This window comes from Eriocheir sinensis, chromosome 33 (assembly GCF_024679095.1).
Source record: "Eriocheir sinensis breed Jianghai 21 chromosome 33, ASM2467909v1, whole genome shotgun sequence".
In the NCBI taxonomy this organism is placed as follows: domain Eukaryota; kingdom Metazoa; phylum Arthropoda; class Malacostraca; order Decapoda; family Varunidae; genus Eriocheir; species Eriocheir sinensis.
The window spans coordinates 1,067,254-1,088,082 of record NC_066541.1 but is presented as its reverse complement, the minus strand read 5'-3'; the positions used below and the strand labels follow the sequence as shown (position 1 = coordinate 1,088,082).

The 20,829-nt window shown below is 45.3% G+C and overlaps 1 protein-coding gene across 2 annotated transcripts in view; it reads left to right on the top strand.

Annotated features, from left to right (window-relative positions):
- Positions 1 to 1,384: 1,384 nt before the first annotated feature.
- Positions 1,385 to 20,829, top strand: part of LOC127006499 (spectrin beta chain-like) — a 112,145-nt gene continuing 92,700 nt past the window's right edge. Inside the window, exon 1 of one of the 2 annotated variants that reach the window (XM_050876439.1) lies at positions 1,385 to 1,544. The gene's annotated coding sequence lies outside the window, so the exon portion shown is untranslated. The remainder of the gene's footprint in view (positions 1,545 to 20,829) is intronic. The other variant, XM_050876438.1, reaches the window with a different exon arrangement.

Genomic DNA, 20,829 nt, shown 5'->3' with positions numbered 1-20,829 from the left:
ACCCCCACGTCGATTCCTTAGTACACTTTTTAACACCATGCCAACAACCCGACATTCATTTTCTTCATAGCCAATTTTAGCAATTCGATTTTCTTGGTCCTAGTCGGTGAAGTAGTTTGTTTCTTTTTTCTTCTCTACAACCCCAGACTCGCCTGAATCGCCTCTTGCTCTTGACCCGTATGATGTCAGCCATTTATAGCCTACAGTATGCAGTGACGGCCAGTGGTTCCTAACCTTTTTTTCAGGCGACCCCAATCATGCACCTCTAGACATGACCGCGACCCCACTAGTTTAGTTCTTCACGTGTTATTGTAACATAAAAATACTATGTTTAATATTTTGAGGTCTTGGCGACCCCAGGGTTGGGAAACGGGGTAGTATACACCTTGGGCCTGCAGTCACACATGCAGGCTTCTTGGTTATGCGGGACCTATTTACGGGGTGACATCTATGCTATGCACGGTTATATATGCTATACAGGTTATATCTTCCAGGGCATCCCCTCGCATAATATAGATTTATTTGGCATGAACACACTGACAAGGGATAAAGTGCAAATCCATCCGTGGCAGTAGTTGTAGGGTTCCTGCATTATTAGTCACCGGCCAGTGCATAGAAACCGTCCATTTAACAAGAGCGAGAGGTAAGAGGCGGCGAATTCTCCCGGTATGACTCACGGCCACGCCCCCCAACGTAACCTCCTCTCCACCTCGTCTATCAACCTTTTCTGACTAACACACACATTGCTTCGTGGTCATTGTCCCTGCTCTGATATCGTCATTCATCAATACACTTGCTGGGTTGTGGTGTAGCTTGAAGGGAACGTATTCAAGGCGTCAATGACATCATCCTCAAATGAAGAGGTGATGCAGTGGTGCCACATCTCCCTTCAGGCGGGACGCGGTAACTTTTATCAGGAGCGGATACGGGTATCAGTTATATCACGACTATCTTTAATTACGCTCCACTAACCTATCTTACGTTGATATGAGTAGGAAAAACTAATATTTGACCTGCATTTTAGTTGAACAAACATTACTTTATTGGATTAGATGCAGTTGTTAGGTGCACTTTTGAATTTAAGACTATGAAATGATACAATATATCTTTACAAATTTGACATACCACTGACCTAAAAGTTGACTGGAGCCTTTCAATAATCATGCTGAACCCTGAAAATATTGTTTGATATTTTATTATTGTATAAGCGGCACCGTTGCTAGGCGTGGATGAAAACCACTTAAGGGTCAACTATTTAAGAAGTTTAGCAAGATGATAGTGATCAAAATGACATACTTTTTTGCAGGAAAGGACGAGCTGCTGAGTAGTAATAGCTGTTATGTCTAAACAAAGGCAAAATTCTGCCTTAGGCCAGGGACTAGTTTGTGTTCCGCGGCCCCTCCCCCCCGGAGGAAGTGGAGGAGCATCCTCAAGCCAGTGTTGCTGCGGCCTTGTGACGTGACGGTAGTGAGATATATGTAGCACAGGTCCTCAATACTGTGGTGATTGGCGCTCCACGGATTGGATTAACACCAGGCCATAAGGTGAGTCGGGCAGCCCTGCAAACCCATCGCCGGGCAAGGAGCGGAAGCGTGGTCGGCGTCTCATCCCTCTCCCCGGACGCTGGCACCGCTTCCGTCCTGTGCTCTCCGTGTTTTCACTCATTTCCTCGCCTCACGATAAGCCCCCGTGTGAGGAAGACGGTCTTTACGCCTCTTATCAATCTGGAGGTGTGCCGGGGTCGTGGAGGGTGCGGGGGGAGGGACGCGCCGGTTAACATCACTTTCTCCTGACGCTCAAAATGGCTTGCAGTTTAGCGAATATTTCCGTCTGCCGAGTCGCTGAGCGCTGGGCGGCGGCAGGCTTTCCCTCGGCAGCCAGGGCGTGGTGCCGAGGGGTGCTGCCGGGTTGTCATGCTCTACGAAAACCGTATATCGTTAACGTTACGGAATGTCACCGCCCGGCGATTTTTTTTCTCTAATCTGGCCTTGAGTTTTAAACGTTCACTCTGAATTTCTGAACTTGTGAAGCCGTTGTGGTGGGGTTTGTTTTCACGTGATGTGGGTATGTTGATAGCTGTAAATTGTTTCCCTATATTAATGTGGATGCCAGTTGTCCTGTAGTTATATGTAACCTTTAGCTGCTTGAAGTAGTTATTTGATTTGGTGTCCACAAGTTTATTCTAGTGTAGCTTTTCTTCCTACTCCTCTTATTCATCTTCCCTACACCCCGTCTCATTACCAGGTCCCCCCTACGTATCACCTCTTGTCCCTCCAACGGAAACGGATGCATCTTTCATCTTTTCCGTGATAGATAACAGTTCACATAACACCTGATGACTCTCTTGATGCTCTTTCAACCATCTTCCCGCTGAATATAAATAAAAACGGATGATTTTGCTTTTTTCCATTTTTATTTCTGCCATTACCACCACCACTACTACAACTACTATTTTTTATACCACTATTTATTGATAGCGTTATTCGTAATAGTGCATAGCCTATAACATAAATAAGATATGGATACAAAAATATTGCATCATTAAAGGGCTTGTGTTTTCACGTATTTTTCGTTCTCTCAAGATGCAGGGGTGAGGTAAAGGGAACATCGAATTTTTTAGTGTGTGTGTGTGTGTGAAGATGATAGCCTGATCGTGAGGAGACATTGAATGAGTTGAAAGGAGATGGGGAACGTGTGTGTGTGTGTGTGTGTGTGTAGAGGGGTGTGGCTTGGCTGGGTAACTGGCTAGACAACCGACCAACCGCCCGCCCGCCCTTGCCTAACTTTAGAGATGAAGAGGAGCGGAGTACAGGTTCTCTCTCTCTCACACACACACACACACACACACACACACGTCTTTTTTCCTCTACACTTCCTCTCATCATTCTTTCCTCCCTCTGTTCCTTCTTCCCTTCCTATGATTCACTCACATTTTCCTTTCTTTTATTACCCTCCTACACCCTTCTTCCCCCTATAGTTTCCTCTTTGTTATTCCACCCCTATCCCCCTTTCCCTTGCCACACACACACACACTTGTACCGTCTTATTTTAGCTCCTTTTTCTTCTTCATCACTCCTCTCTCTCTCTCTCTCTCTCTCTCTCTCCTTTACTTTACTTACATACGTAGCTACTCTTACACCACGTATTTTTTCCCATGCTTCACACACCATTTCTTCCCGCCATACCCTCCTCCAGTTACTTTTCCTCCCATTCCTCCTCTCTACCCATACCCATCTTCCCTCCGCCGATCCACCTTTCCATTTTTATTCCCCCATCCACTTGCCGTCACGCCTCTTCTTAAATCCTCAGCCCTCACAACACACTCCGAGATGGCGCTGTTTTTTGCTTTTAGAAGTTCTCATTCGTGTCACTTTTTGGTGCTTCTCTGCTACATCTGTGTCTCCTCATCTGGGTGTTTCTCTTTTGTATGTCTCTCTCTCTCTCTCTCTCTCTCTCTCTCTCTCTCTCTCTCTCTCTCTCTCTCTCTCTCTCTCTCTCTCTCACACACACACACACACACACACACACCACTCCTCTCTCCTCTTCATTGTATAAGCTTGAGGCGCTTCTGACAAAAGGTTCCTGAAGAAGGTGGGTGTCAACAGAGTGCCTGAGGGAGGGAGTGGCTGCAGACGGCTCAGCGTTGTGTAAGACGGGCGGAAATATTTGTGTGAAATGTAAATCAATGTGAAAGAAGGATAGGTCGAAATGCACAAGCGGGTGGTTGTGGTGTAGGACAGATCTGATAAAGCTGCACATAGCAAGCTTTTCCCTGTATTATTTTATTGCCCTTTATCTGCCTCTTTTGCTGAAATAAAATTATAAAAATGAAGCAAAGGAATAATTGAATAAGAAAGTGTACAGTTCAATAAAAGGATGAAATGGTATTCTGTAATTTCAAATAGGGCGAATCATTATAAGAACATGATGATAAACATTTATAATTATAGTTCCATAGAAGTTTAGGTGCAGATGAGAGGCCGCAATAATAAATGCAGTGTCTAGGTTCAGATATAAATACTTGATATAGCAACAATGGGATGGATAAAATTTAGTACACTGCATACTCCGACATCGTCTTGCATACACCGCCGACCTCCTCGCTTGTGTTATTTTCGGATCAACTGAAGAAGATTCGCCCCACCAACTCTGCCCAACTGAAGAATCGCCCCCCAACTAGAAATATCGGAAATTAATATATTATTTTTGGTTTATGCCTTTCGTTTGGCATCTCCATGCATAACCATCATTACACTTAAAGGATAAATGGATAAATGGGCGTGTGCAGGATTTGAGAGAGAGAGAGAGAGAGAGAGAGAGAGAGAGAGAGAGAGAGAGAGACGCAAGCTTGTGCTCCTGAGTCATGACCTGTTATATACACAACTTTTTTTTCTTCCTCCATGTATGCTTCTACTTAATTCGTTTCCCTTCCACCTTGATTGTATACCTTTTTTACCTTTCTCTTTTCCACCTTTCTACCTGCCTTCCTTTGTAGACTTTCTCTTATTCCCATTTCCCAGTCTGATCCTTCTCTTTTACCTCCATTCCCTTCCTCCTTTTTTTTTTCCTTTCTTTTCCACTCGTCCTTTGCCTTCCCCGTCCTCCCTAACATATCTCACATTTATTTTCATTTTAATTCTTTCGAACATTTATTTCATACCTGTTTTCCATTTTTCTTTATCCTGGTGTCTACTTTTCCCACTTAGCTTTACTAACTTTCATTTTCTCCTTCCTCTCGTCCCTCCCTCTGTTTCCCTCCCTCCCTCTCGTCTCTGCCCAAGTTTGAATTTGTATATACGTACCCTGTCACCTTCCCTAACTTGTCCTCCTCCCTACTCGTCTCTCTCTCTCTCTCTCTCTCTCTTATACCGTCTTATTTAATCTTCCCTACATATTTATGCATTTATTTCTCAACCGTCTTCCTATTCATCCTTTTCTTGTCTTCCCTTTTCCTCTTAATTTCCTCTTTCTCCTCCCTTCACGTACGGTTGGTTTTCTCGCCGTATTTCATATTCCCCTTTCGTTTTATTCCGTCCTCTGGTTTTCCCCTCCCCATCACTCCCCTGCTTCCCCTACCAATCCATCCCCTCCCTCCCGCCCTTCTTTCCATCCTTTCCCCCTGTCCATTACGTAACACACGAAACGAGGTCACTGCATGCTGTCACCCCGCCCACCCACCCACCCTTTGAAGTAGATACGTTCCCCACCACCACAGCAGCGAGGGTGGTGGTGGTGGTGGTCGTGGTGCTACTGTAGTTATTGGCTGGTCGGCACAGGTGACCTTTGGCCTTGTTAGGCGTCCATTAAAGGTGCACTGCGTCAGTAGGGAAGTAGCTGGCTCGCAGGCAGGTCGTGAGGATGGTGGCGGTGGTGCTCTCTTTCGCTCTCTAGTTGCTCTCTGCTCGAGTCGCTACGTTTTCTCTGGATTTTGTTGATATACATTTTTTTTTTTGTATGTGTGTGTACAAAAAGCGCATTGCCAGATATACACCGCTCATGAATCCTTCCTCCTCCTCCTCCAGAGATAGCTACCCACTGAAGGTACACTTGTAGGGTGGTGGTGGTGGCGTTATCTTGCTGGTGTTGAGGAACCGAACGTAGATACCATGGGCCGTTTCCTCCTCTTCCTCACTGCTTCACTACTCGACTAAGACCTAGGCACAGAATGTTGGTGGTGGTGCAGAGGTAGGAAGTGGACTCATTTATTTTTTATTTTTACCACCGCCATCACCTCAGAACAGTACTTTTCCCACATGAGACGAGAAGAACGTACCGTAGCTGAAGGAAATGACAAAAAAGGGGAGATGGTGTACATGTGCAGTGTGACCCTTTGTAGCGTGATGCAGGGGAGGGCAAAAAGGTGGCTGCAGAGAGGTGGCATGTGTAGGTGGTGTGCTGCAGGGAAGTAGCATACCAAACAAGGAAGTGGTATACAGGTGCAGGGGATAAGGATGGGTAGGTATGGAGGTGTATCTAGGTAGTGTTGGAGGGGAGGGGGTAAGCAGGTGTGGTTGGTGTGTTGCAGTGGAGGAACACAACAAACAGGAAGGTGCTAGACCGGCGCTGCTGGTGTGTTGCAGGGGAGGAAGATGGGTAGGCATGGGAATGGTTAGCAGTTGTAGGTGGTGTGTTGCAGGGGATGAGGGCAACAAACGGAGGTGGTATACAGGTGCAGGGAGGAGGTAGCTTAGTGTAGGTGGTGTGTTGCAGGGGAGGAAGCGGGGTAGGCAGGGGGATGGTTAGCAGTTGTATGTAGGTGGTGTGTTGCAGGTGGTATACAGGTGCAGGGAGGAGGTAGCTAAGTGTAGGTGGTGTGTTGCAGGGGAGGAGGATGGTTAGGCAGGGAGGTATGTCTTGTCTCGCTTTCCATCCCGCTGACTGGCTGAAGGAGGAGGAGGAGCAGAGAGCGTCGCGTCCTGCACCGGAAGTGGAAATCACCGGATACGGCTAGCCAGCAAACTTCCTCGCTGACTCCAGACACGAAACTGCTGCTGCTGCTACACTAGTCTACTACTACTACTACTACAACTACTACTACTACTACTACTACTACTACTACTACCACCACCACACCCTTGTTTCTTTTTATTCCTTCCTCATTTCGTCTAAGTGAAAGGAGTATTTGAATCACCACCATCACACTACTACTACTCTTACACATCATACATTTTTTAGTCTCTTTGGCTCATATCTATTTCTCTTTACCATTTTTCCCCGTTTTGAAATGTCTTGCGTCTCTTTTCGATGTAATATTTATACTTTTATTTCTACTTGTTTCATCAGCTCTTCATTCCACCTTTTCTTGGTTGCGTTTCATCTTGTCCTCCTCCTCCTCCTCTTGCTCCCCTTTAATACGGCAAAACCCAGACTCCTGCCCGTAAATTATTGATATTGGCTCCATTATCCTCCCTCGTCCTTTCCTTCCTCTCCCCCCTCTGTTTTTCCGCTTTCTTTTGTCCCTCTTTTTCCTTATGTTAGTAATATTGCCCCCCCCCCCAACTCCCTCCCCCCCTCGTTTTACTACTTATATTCTCCCTACTACTACTACTACTACCCTGTAATTAGCTCCTCGTCTTCTTATTTCTGCTCTCCTCAGGTCTTCTCCATTTCTTGTGGTCGGCCGTGCTCACCGCCACTTCCATTGTTGTCCCCTCCCCCATTCTCTCTCTCTCTCTCTCTCTCTCCGCCCACATCACCAAATACCAATGCAACTCAAGTACCAGCATGAGCAATTTTTTTCTATTGATATATATTTGTCACTACGACCTCTGTAGCAACAACAACAACAGCTGCTACCTACTACTACTACTACTACTACTACTACTACTACTACTATTACTACTACAACTACTACTACATAAAAGATACCTCCACCCATGTTTATTTGCTTCTACTACTACTCAACTATTAGATACTACTGCTATTACACTAACACTAGCTCAAATAGAAGCGGCAGAAAGCCTTTGGGAACTCCACTCTGAGACCACTTGATGCAAAAACGTTTGTCATCACTTATAACACGAACGAATTCAGGCTTACGGACTTAGATGGTATTAGCATTCAGTGTGGTGGTGTTGATCTCCTAAACTTCTTCACCACTTGACTTACACGTACATATCCCAGCTTACATCCATGTCTGGCGTGTGTAGGTTAGCAGCATTCAAGGCCGAAAGTGTTGCATTATTCATACGCTATACACAGCAAGGGTAAGCAGGAGTAAGAGTGGGATGCAGAGGGCGTCATAGATGATACGTGATGTGCCAATGATGATTTTTTTGAATGCCCTTGCGGCAATCCTCCGTTAGAAAGTGCAAGGGAGTTAATTGGTCTTGTAGTAGGTAAGGAAAGTTGTTGCAGTTATTCGTCCTAAGTATCGGCTTTGGGTCTATCCTGTGTTAGGATAAGTGAAGGGTAGTCATGAAGGAAAGTCAATAGGCGTCTTAGCAGGAAGGGAAAGTAGGTATTGATGTTGGGTATGTGATGAAGGGAAAGTTGAAGAGGTGATGTTATAAGGAGGGGCCATCGTCTTTAGTATCGTTCTTGCGTCCATCCCGAGTCTGGTTAGGGTCGGGAAAGTTTATAGATGGCTTAGGAGTTAAGGAGAGTTTGTGCATGGATGCTTGAGGGAAAAGGAAAGTTGCAAGAGAAAGTTTGTTTTAGGTTCTTAATTAAAAGATAAACTACGGTTATTAAGTGATGCAAGTTTGTGTGGAATACTTTGAGGTTCAGAAGAAATTAGACATATAGCTTCGAATCTGAAACTGAAACAATACTTACCATTTAGTGAAGGAAAGTTTGAATACAAAGTTACATAGTGACGCTAAAATGAGTTTGGAGCTGGATAGGTTCTGAAGGTCGTAGATAACTGTAGTTAGAACGTAAAATTACTGTTAGTGTATGATAGATAACGCCGAGAGAAGTTAGGTTCCAAAGGTCATGAATAACGGTAAACAAGTCCATTGTGAAAGAAAAGGCTGTAACGATTGCACGCCTTTCTGTATCATAAATAAGAATAACGGTATCACGTGACAACGCTAAAATAAACTTACCGTACCATGGGAAATTACTAATGGAGCCGTGTGAGAAAAAAGTGACAGGATGCTAGTCAGTGTAAGAAGAATGTTTAGCATGCACGATTTTATTTATTTTGTATAGAGTTGGAAGGGTGAAGGGGATGGGAAGGAGAGTGATAATAAATGAATGGACGTTAGTAAAGGAGAAGGATTAAGGGAGGGAAGGAAGGGCACTGTCAACTGGATAATTTCAGGTTCGAGACTGGCAAGAACTGGTTTACAGAAAGGAGAGTGAATGAATGGAAGAAATTAAGCAGATGTTGTTCATGTGAATACGATGGAAAGATGTAGATGAAGGTTAGACAATTTTGGATAGGGAGAACAAAAGTTTGGTTATTTATCACAAGCCAACTGAAGCTCCCAAACAGCTTTTCGCCGTCGTTGAATTCCACGTACCTCACACTTTCTTTTTTTCTCTTGGCATACTTTCGCCGTATAATTACCAACAGAGAAAAAAATAATATATGTATTCGATGTAGCCATTAACTCGTAAAAGTTTGTAAGGAATAGGGTCTGGCATACCGTACTGATATTGTTGGAAGCTTGGAACTGATCTCAAGGGAATGAGTCTAGTGTCCAGTTTTACAGTTCCAATAGAGCAAGTTTGTAAGCTCTCCAACCAAACACAGAATACGACGAAAATTCATTGTAGCTGTAGTGTTTGGCGTTGATATAAAAAGGAAGAGGATACATTAGGAAACTACATAGAAAATCTCTTTTATTAGTATGGTGTTGAGTGGAAATAACCGATCATTGTGAAGAATATAGTTTGGTTGGGCGCTTACAATGACTCGGTTTTGGACTGTCGAACTGGCCATAAAAAGGGTCAGCTTGAATGGGTGCTTATATCCTTGTGTAATGCAGAATAGCTGAGAACAGAATAGTAAGAGAGGAAGGGAAAGACGGACTTTACTAGATTGTACTACTCACCATTTTGTGTTTGCCGGTTTCAGATAAAAAACTGTCGCACAGATAACGATATTCATTTTTAGTTAGTGTTGGAATCGTTAGTTATTGATATTGCAATAGTTATGGGTCAGAAATCTGAAAATACAATGTTCTGAACACGATAATCTGGTAACGTTGGGAAGGAGTGGTGGAGGAAGAGTGGAATGGGGGCGGAGCGTCTAGACACCATCTTTATCGACGACTGCCATGGATCGTGCAGGCTTTTGAGATTACCGAGCTTAACGCCAACAACTGCTGGTGGTGATGAAGGTGGTGAAGATATGCTGCGATGGTGAAGATAATGCGCCGTGGTGGTGATGGCGGGTGTTGCTGAGTCATCGCGTCCTGTAGTATACGAGAGAGAGAGAGAGAGAGAGGTAAAATAAATAAATGCATACATATATAACTGGAAGTAAGGATGAGTTTATCAAAGATGAAAGGAGGAAAACTGAGGCAGAAAGAAGGAAAAAAAGAGAGATTAGATGAAACGTGAAGAAAGAAGTGAGAGAGGGGAGGACGTGAATGGTGGGTGGTGGTGGTATGCGGTGACGGACGAATGGAGGAAGGGACGGGTCTCAGTGGGAGTGGTCAGGCTGCGGTGGTGGTGGTGGCGGTGACGAGGCAAGTCTCATAGCGTGCAAGCCATATGGCCAAAGGCGGCGGCGGTGGTGGTGAGACAACAACACGCATATACAGTGAAGACGGTGTTGGTGGTGTAGAAAGTTGTGATGGGGAGTAGGCAACATCAGGCAGACATTAAACAAAACAAAACAAAAAAACGCGGTAGAAGTTATAGTGCTGGTGGTGAGGGTAAGGTTCGTGGTGGTAATGGTGTAGGTGGGGATAATGATGGGGAGTATGCAGCATCAGGCAAACATGGAACACGGTGGAAGTCGTAGTAGTGGTGGCGAGGGTATAGTGGTGAAGATAAAGCGAATGGTGGTGATGGTAACGGTGAGCGAACAACAGGCAACCACCGCAAAATAATCTTGGTTGGTGTGGTGGTTATTGTGGTGCAAACTATGTTGATGGGGGGGGGGGGGGCGGATAACCTGGTGGTCAAGGCCTGGGTGGAGGTGGTGGTGATAATGATGATGATGATGGTGATGAAACTCATGCAAGAACAGCAATCAGGCAGGCAGTCATCATGAAACTCAGCATTACCTCAGCACACCAAATGGCAGCATAAACAGCTCATGGTGACAACATTACAGACTGCCAGCAAAAGAAAAAAACATGCCAGCGCTGCTATTATTATTATTAACAACGAGACTGGCAAATTGTTAGTGTAATTACCAATAGAGATTGTAAAGGGAAGGATTTTAGTAGGTACCGTAATAGCTGAAGTTTTCGCAATCACATTTAAAGTAGGTAACGTATAAGGGTGGAGGGCATAAAATTATTTTATGATGATCTGAATAACAATTGTGGTGCAGTGATTTGGGAGGAAATAATATGTGGAGTGCTGGGCGTTGTGCTGTGTGTCGATAATAGGAAAATTAGTCACATTGCTGCGACAGCTACTACCACCGATAACTTTTTACTACTACTACTACTACTACTACTACTACTACTACTACTACTAGTATTGTCAGTGTTGGCAGTGGTACAGTTGATTTCAGCAGCAAAAAACAATAATGAAATATTCCGTTACAGTATTGACAAAAAATAAAGACTAACAGGCATCTCATGCTCGTCACGCACCTGCACGTGACACTTGTGCACCGAGAGAGAGAGAGAGAGAGAGAGAGAGAGAGAGAGAGAGAGAGAGAGAGAGAGAGAGAGAGAGAGAGATTCAGTTTCAAAACTTTTATTAGGGGGTCGAAAAAATGGAAACTTTTTTTTATAGAAGCCATTTAATATTTCCTTTGATCCTTTCTTATACTTTTCTAAGTAGAGATAAAAGATTATCTGCCGTATACCTCTAGTATTGCATGCTTAATGTGTGTGTGTGTGTGTGTGTGTGTGTGTGTGTGTGTGTGTGTGTGTGTGTGTGTGAAGCGACTGAGCCAGGTTAGGGTAGTTCATAATCCGTGTCTTGACAGGAAGGAAGAACCAATAGAAATGTGGTTCTCATCTTCCTCCACCGCATCCTCACGTGTCCTGTCCTGTGTTCTTCCTCAATAAGTCTGTGTGGTCTTCTTCCTCTCCTCCTCCACCTCCACCTCCTGTTCGTCTTGTAAAATGGTAATGAGTCAATATTCTTGATTAGACTTTGTTAAAGGTTTGTGGATGAAGATTGACAGGAGAGAGAGAGAGAGAGAGAGAGAGAGAGAGAGAGAGAGAGAGAGAGAGAGAGAGAGAGAGAGACTAATCTCTTCCTCGCAATCTCGTCTCGTTCCCTTAACAGTAAATGGATTCAGGGTGATTGTCCTTAGAGCCTTTTTTTTTTTTTTTATCAGGGGACCGGTCTACCTGTTTGTCTGTCTATCTTCTGCCGGTCTGTATATTTCTCTGCTTCTTGTCTGTGCGTCTGTTTGCCTGTGTCTATATATGTGTCTCCCTATGTATAACCTATGTATGATTTGTTTGTCTGTATCTGTCATTGTCACTTCCATGTTTCATATTTCTCTCTCTCTCTCTCTCTCTCTCTCTCTCTCTCTCTCTCTCTCTCTCTCTCGATTACCTTTGCAAGACTTGGCTATAGGTAATATGTGCACGTCTTTTCCGGCTTTCTCTGTCTTTATGGTCTTGTGTACTGATCATTTATTCGTCTCCATGTTGCCCCCTCGTTGCAGGCTGTATGATTAATCTTCTTCCTCTAGTCTAGCCTGCCTTCTCTTTTTCCTTTCTCTCACTTCTCGCAATAACTATCTCTTCCATTCCTTTTATTTTTATTTCATCGGATCTTTTATTTGCTCCTCTTTCACTTTTCATGTCCCGTATTGTCCCTTTAACCGTGTAGCAGCGACGGGCCAAATTTGTGCCATGATATAAACCCCCCAAAATAGATGATGCATAAACCGATCACAAATGCGTTGATATATATAATGAAATGGTGTGCGTGAATGAGGGGCCTTTAAGAAACATGATCCCCGCAGGTACCAGGTTAACATTTCATATCTTGCGATGGTACTTTTCTTCCTTGGCAGTTCTCGTAGCATACTAGTTCATATCATATCCTCCCTAGTACACCTCTCTATCTCTGTTATCATCACTTCCTCTCCTCATATCTACTTGTAACGTTGATCACTACATTATCGTCCGTGGCGTCCTGTTTGCTTTTCCTCTAAAGTCTGAACAGTGCTCTCGTTCCGCTTTCTCTTCTTCATTTTCCTTTCATTCACCAGTCTTCTCGTTGTATTCACCTCAGCTCCTCGTCGCTTGTAGCATCCCGTACCTTCTTCCTCTTCAAGTCTTCCTCTCACTCTCCCGCTTGTCCTGTGTTGCTAAGGATTTTTGCCGCGTGCCTGGAGAAGCTCAGCGGGCGTCGGTTACGTGTGTGTGTGTGTGTGTGTGTGTGTGTGTGAGAGAGAGAGAGAGAGAGAGAGAGAGAGAGAGAGAGAGAGAGAGAGAGAGAGAGACTGTACCATGAGAAATGTCTGTAAAAAATGTAAAGCAGCATTGAAGAGAGAGAGAGAGAGAGAGAGAGAGAGAGAGAGAGAGAGAGAGAGAGAGAGAGAGAGAGAGAGAGAGAGAGAGACAGACAGACAGACAGACAGACAGACAGACAGACAGACAGACAGACAGACAGACAGACAGACAGACAGACAGACAGACAGAGACAGAGAGAGAGAGAGAGAGAGAGAGAGAGAGAGAGAGAGAGAGAGAGAGAGAGAGAGAGAGAGAGAGATCACTACCACACCCAACAATATCACCACCACCACCACCGTCGCCCGGGTAAATTATTAATCTAGTCATGCTTAATGCACCACTACCACCGCCGCCACCATGCATCACCTCCACTACCACCGCCGCCACCATGCATCACCTCCACCACCACCGCCGCCACCATGCATCACCTCCACTACCACCGCCGCCACCATGCATCACCTCCACTACCACCGCCGCCACCATGCATCACCTCCACTACCACCGCCGCCACCATGCATCACCTCCACTACCACCGCCGCCACCATGCATCACCTCCACCACCACCGCCGCCATGCATCACCACCGCCACCACCACCACCGCCATGCATCGCCACCACCACCGCCATGCATCACCACCGCCGCCACCACCACCGCCATGCATCACCACCACCGCCATGCATCACCACCGCCGCCACCACCACCGCCATGCATCACCACCACCACCATGCATGATCACCACATCCACCACCACCATCACCATGTATCATCACCACATCCACCACCACCACCACCACCACCATGTATCATCACCACATCCACCACCACCACCACCACCATGTATCATCACCACATCCACCACCACCACCATGTATCATCACCACATCCACCACCACCACCACCATGTATCATCACCACATCCACCACCACCACCATGTATCATCACCACATCCACCACCACCACCACCACCATGTATCATCACCACATCCACCACCACCACCATGTATCATCACCACATCCACCACCACCACCACCACCATGTATCATCACCACATCCACCACCACCACCACCATGTATCATCACCACATCCACCACCACCACCACCACCATGTATCATCACCACATCCACCACCACCACCATGTATCATCACCACATCCACCACCACCACCATGTATCATCACCACATCCACCACCATGTATCATCACCACATCCACCACCATGTATCATCACCACATCCACCACCACCACCATGTATCATCACCACATCCACCACCATGTATCATCACCACATCCACCACCATGCATCATCACCACATCCACCACCACCACCACCATGTATCATTACCACATCCACCTCCACCACCATGCATCACTACCACCACCACCATGCATCATCACCACCACCACCACCACCATGCATCATCACCACCACCACCACCACCACCATGCATCACCATTACCACCACCACCATGTATCACCACCACCACCACCACCATACATCACTACCACCACCACCATGCATCATCACCACCACCACCACCACCATGCATCACCACCACCACCACCATGCATCACCACCACCACCACCACCACCATGCATCAACACCACCACCAGCACCACCATGCATCATCACCACCACCACCACCACTATGCATCATCATCACCACATTCACCACCATGCATCATCATCACCACATTCACCACCATGCATCATCACCACCACATTCACCACCATGCATCACCACCACCACCATGCATCATCACCACCACCACCACCACCATGCATCATCACCACCACCACCACCATGCATCATCACCACCACCACCACCACCATGCATCATCACATTCACCACCATGCATCACCACCACCACCACCACCATGCATCATCACCACCACCAGCACCACCATGCATCATCACCACCACCACCACCACCATGCATCATCACCACCACCACCACCACCATGCATCATCACCACCACATTCACCACCATGCATCATCACCACCACCACCACCACCATGCATCATCACCACCACCAGCACCACCATGCATCATCACCACCACCAGCACCACCATGCATCACCACCACCAGCACCACCATGCATCACCACCACCAGCACCACCATGCATCATCACCACCACCACCACCATGCATCATCACCACCACCACCACCACCACCACCATGCATCATCACCACCACATTCACCACCATGCATCACCACCACCACATTCACCACCATACATCATCACCACCACCACCACCACCATGCATCATCACCACCACATTCACCACCATGCATCATCACCACCACATTCACCACCATGCATCACCACCACCACATTCACCACCATGCATCACCACCACCACATTCACCACCATGCATCATCACCACCACATTCACCACCATGCATCACCACCACCACCACCACCATGCATCATCACCACCACATTCACCACCATGCATCACCACCACCACATTCACCACCATGCATCACCACCACCACCATGCATCATCACCACCACATTCACCACCATGCATCATCACCACCACCACCACCACCACCACCACCACCACATTCACCACCATGCATCACCACCACCACATTCACCACCATGCATCATCACCACCACATTCACCACCATGCATCATCACCACCACATTCACCACCACCACCACCACCACCACCACATTCACCACCATGCATCACCACCACCACATTCACCACCATGCATCATCACCACCACATTCACCACCATGCATCATCACCACCACATTCACCACCATGCATCATCACCACCACATTCACCACCATGCATCATCACCACTACATTCACCACCACCACCACCACCATGCATCACCACCACCACCACCACCATGCATCACCACCACCACCACCATGCATCATCACCACCACATTCACCACCATGCATCACCACCACCACATTCACCACCATGCATCATCACCACGACATTCACCACCATGCATCATCACCACCACATTCACCACCATGCATCACCACCACCACCACCACCATGCATCATCACCACCACATTCACCACCATGCATCATCACCACCACATTCACCACCATGCATCACCACCACCACCACCACCATGCATCATCACCACCACCACCACCACCATGCATCATCACCACCACATTCACCACCATGCATCATCACCACCACACTCACCACCATGCATCACCACCACCACATTCACCACCATGCATCATCACCACCACATTCACCACCATGCATCATCACCACATTCACCACCATGCATCATCACCACCACATTCACCACCATGCATCATCACCACCACATTCACCACCATGCATCATCACCACATTCACCACCATGCATCATCACCACCACATTCACCACCATGCATCATCACCACATTCACCACCATGCATCATCACCACATTCACCACCATGCATCATCACCACCACCGTGCATCACTATCACCACCACCACCATGCATCATCACCACCACATTCACCACCATGCATCATCACCACCACATTCACCACCATGCATCACCACCACCACCACCATGCATCATCACCACCACCACCACCACCATGCATCATCACCACCACCACCACCATGCATCACCACCACCACCACCACCATGCATCATCACCACCACATTCACCACCATGCATCATCACCACCACATTCACCACCATGCATCATCACCACCACCACCACCACCGCAGCCATAAGCAGTGAAAGCATGAGATCAACAGCGTCGCCAAATTTTCAGACCTTGACCGTATGCAAGAAAGGGACGCGTTGAGTAAGCAGGAGGAGAAGGTGGAGGAGATGGTGGTGGTGGTGGTTGGGGGAAGAGGGAGGTGGGGGAAGAAGAGGAAGACTTGCTCCAGCGGTTAAGTTTTTACGTGTGTGTGTGTGTGTGTGTGTGTGTGTGTGTGTGTGTGTGTGTGTGTGTCGCCTGGGGTGATTGAACCTCCTCCTGAGTTCTCCGCCTCCTCCTCCGCTTTCTTCCTCGTCTTCCTCCCTCTCCTCCCCTTGACTCCTCCGTCTCTCCCCACCATCAACTGTCTTTTTTTTTTGTGTGTGTGACTTTGTATATATGTCTAACTGTCCGTCTCTCTCTCTCTCTCTCTCTCTCTCTCTCTCTTATCTATCCATAACTCTCATATCCCTTTAAAAGTCTTATAATCATTTAAACCCAATGACCTAATGTATATATTCTCTCTCTCTCTCTCTCTCAATTGCCTAGATTAAGTGGTCACTGTTGAGGGCAATTTTGGGATCATTAAGGATGGTTGATGATGGTTATTTGTGGGGACTGACTGATTAATGACGAGCTGGGAAATTTGTTTGACACTAATTGTTTTTCATTAGGTTGTGGTGGTCGTATGTTTTGTTTGTGTGTGTTCATAGTTAATAATAAGAAAATGAGAGATAAAACAAAGGAATTTTAAGAGATTTTACCATGACCCAATATTTGTCACTATTTTTACCCCGGTTATGATGAGAAAATGGAAGAAAATATTTTGTTTTTTAATTATTTGAGGTAGTATTCTCTCTCTCTCTCTCTCTCTCTCTCTCTCTCTCTCTCTCTCTCTCTCTCTCTCTCTCTCTGCATCCAGAAACCTTTATCTTAACAGGAAGAGGTTTTGACAATTCCTGTTATCTCAAGATTGGTTATCAGCGCCAAGTGGAGACGTGGCGTAGCTGTACACACATTCCTCCTTATTATTACATCCTGTTCCTCTAGTTTCTCCTTTTCTTTTCTCCTCTTTCCTCTTATACCTCCTCTTCCACTGTCCATCCTTTCTCTTCTTCCTCTCTACAGCACCTGTTTCATATTCCTCTCCTCACCCTCGTATAAATCCTTCCCATCCTTTCTTCTCTTCCTCCTCTCCACGACTCATCTTTAATCTTCCTCGTTTCTTTTTAGCCTTTTTTTCTCCAGTTTCCACACCTGTTTCCCTTTCTTCCTCACCTATTTCCCTACAGATATGCTTCTTCCTCTATTCCCATTCCTGTATCCTCTTCCTCCTTTTGTACCTCTTGTTTCTGGCATCCAATCCTCTTTTTTCTCCTCCTTATTCCTCCTTCGCTTCCTCTCTTCATTTCTGCTTTTGATTTCCTCTCTTCTATTCACTCTTCTCCTTGTCTTTATTTTCTATTATCTTTTCCCATTCCCCCTCTCTCTCTCTCTCTCTCTCTCTCTCTCTCTCTCTCTCTCTCTCTCTCTCTCTCTCTCTCTCTCTCTCTCTCTCTCTCACCCGTCACTCATATCTCACACTCCTTCCTTATCTTCCACACATCTCCACCTTATCTCCAATCATCTCCCAATAATCTGCTCCCTCTGTTTTCCACTTGTTATACCCAGTTGCACTCCATTACACTCTCTCTTGATTCCTTATTTTCCGTATGGTAAACGGGTTATATGTTTTTTTCTCATCCATGACCATTAACCTTTGTACACCTGTATTTGTTCATTTACCTGAATGTGGCCTTTACCTGTTTACCTCGGGGTTTAATTACTGGCGAGACACGGTGATTCCTTAAGGGTCTTTCCTTGGTCTCATTTACCTACCTGCTTTCTGTTTAGTTACTGGTATGTTACGTGCGAGTCGGATTCTTAATTACAGGTGAGACGAGGTTGTAAAGGTGTGTTTCGTGGCCTCACAGTTTATTGAGTGCCATGGGGTGGCGTGGTGATAAGATTGTGGTTATGAGGGTTACTTTGTGTGGTGTGGTGTTGGATGGTGATTGATGGTGGTGATGAATAGTGGTGTGGTGAATGGAGAAGGTAAGCCTGTTGATGAGGTTATGTTTTAAGAGGCTTTACAAGTTTCCATCTTTAGGGTGGTGTGAAAGAGGTTTCTGATGCCATTGTTCTTATTACCAATGCTGTTAATATTGGTGATGGTGGTGGGGTTACTACCACTACTACTACTACTACTATTCTCTTATTTATTTGAAAGTTTTTACTATGCGTATAAGTTTTTAAATTAGCATATCGACACAGCATAACAAGAGCAGTTGAATGCAAAGAATTTAAAGTAATGTATTTGCACGAGTGACACGTCAAGAATGTTTGTTTGTCATTAAATAAATAACACATTTCAGAGTGGAATGTTGTTTGTAAAGCACCCGAGTTCTCAAAGAGCGGGATGCCAAGATTAATCATCGAATTTGTTGTCCCAAGTTTCATTATGGTCAAAAAATTGTGTTCTACGTGTAAAAAAAAAAAGAAAAAAAAAAGAATGAATTGCTTGCGTGAGTGCTAAAATCAGTAAAGCTGTCTAATATATATATATATATATATATATATATATATATATATATATATATATATATATATATATATATATATATATATATATATATATATATATATATATATAAATAAGAGGGAATGCCAAAGTTAGACTAAACATCGAATTTGAAGACTCAGTGTTTTCAGTATAAAAAAACGTTAATTGTGTGAGTGGTAAAATTAGTAAAGCAATAGTGGTCTAAAATAAAAGATACTTGTAAAAAATATTAGTTACGTAAGTTGTGAAATTGGCAGAGTAGGTACTTTAAAATGTAAGATATGTAAGTAACGCAGTGATATAAGTTGTGAATTATATAGAACATATTTCCATAAAATGAAAGAAGTGAGCGGTTAAGAGGCAAAATTATTAGTAGAACACAGTATTAAAAAGTCAAAGAACATTCATGTTGGAAGTACTGAGATGTGTTCGCTGTAAAATTGTTAGAACGCAGTGTTAGGTGATATGATTAGATGTTTGTTGGAAAATAAAATGTAAGTTATAAAATTAGTAAAACGCAATGCGAGGAAGTGATGCAAGAAACGCAAAGGTATTCTAGCTTAATAAAGGTTTAGAAATTAGTTAAACGAAATGACAAAAATAAAATGAACGTAAAAAGATGCTGACTAAGTTATAAAATTAGAGGAACGCAAGAAAATTAAAGAAATTGTAGTCTGACTTACCTATGTTACTCAAGAAGTTAACGAAATACGAGAAACGTAAATAAGAAACAAAAAAAAAAGTTCTGACGTAAGTTATAAAATTAGGTGAACGAAATACTAGGAAATAAAATGAGGCGTAAAAAAATGTCTTGACGTAGCAGTGTTTGTAAAGTAAACAAAACACACAAGAAAAAAAGAACTCAAACTACAAAACGATCCTCTTTAAAGTCTAGAAAAACACTACACCCGTGGCCCCGAGGAGTGAGTGGCCGGACCCTACAGCATTGGAGTCAGTGCCTCGACCACCCTGCAGTGCCCTCATTCCCCTCGACAGCCGAACCTTCCCCTCAGAAAATACTGCCGAGTCGTTACGAGGAACTGAAGGAAGATGGGAAGAAGGGAAGGGAGAGGGGCGATGGGGTGTGTGATGAAGGGGATGAGGGGAAAGGAGTGCTGACTGCTGAAGGAGGAGGGAAGGGGAAGGGGAACGTAGTGGAGTGAGGCATTTTGGAGAGGAAAGGGAGAAAGGAAGGGGAAAGAGGTAGAGAAAGGGAGTTTGAGAGGGAAGGGGAGAGAGGCAGGTTTGGTGTGTGGGGCTGTGAGAGGGAAGGGGAAGGGGAAGTGAGCTGTTGAAGGGAAGGGGAAAGTGCTGGAGTAAGGGAGTTGGGAGAGGGGTTGAAATGGAGAGAGGAAGGGAAGGGGAAGTGGGGTGATCGAGTGAGGGGAGAGGGTTGGGGTGGGGGGTAATGCCGTAAATGAGAGTGAGGGGGAAAGCAGAGATATGAGGGGAAGAAGGA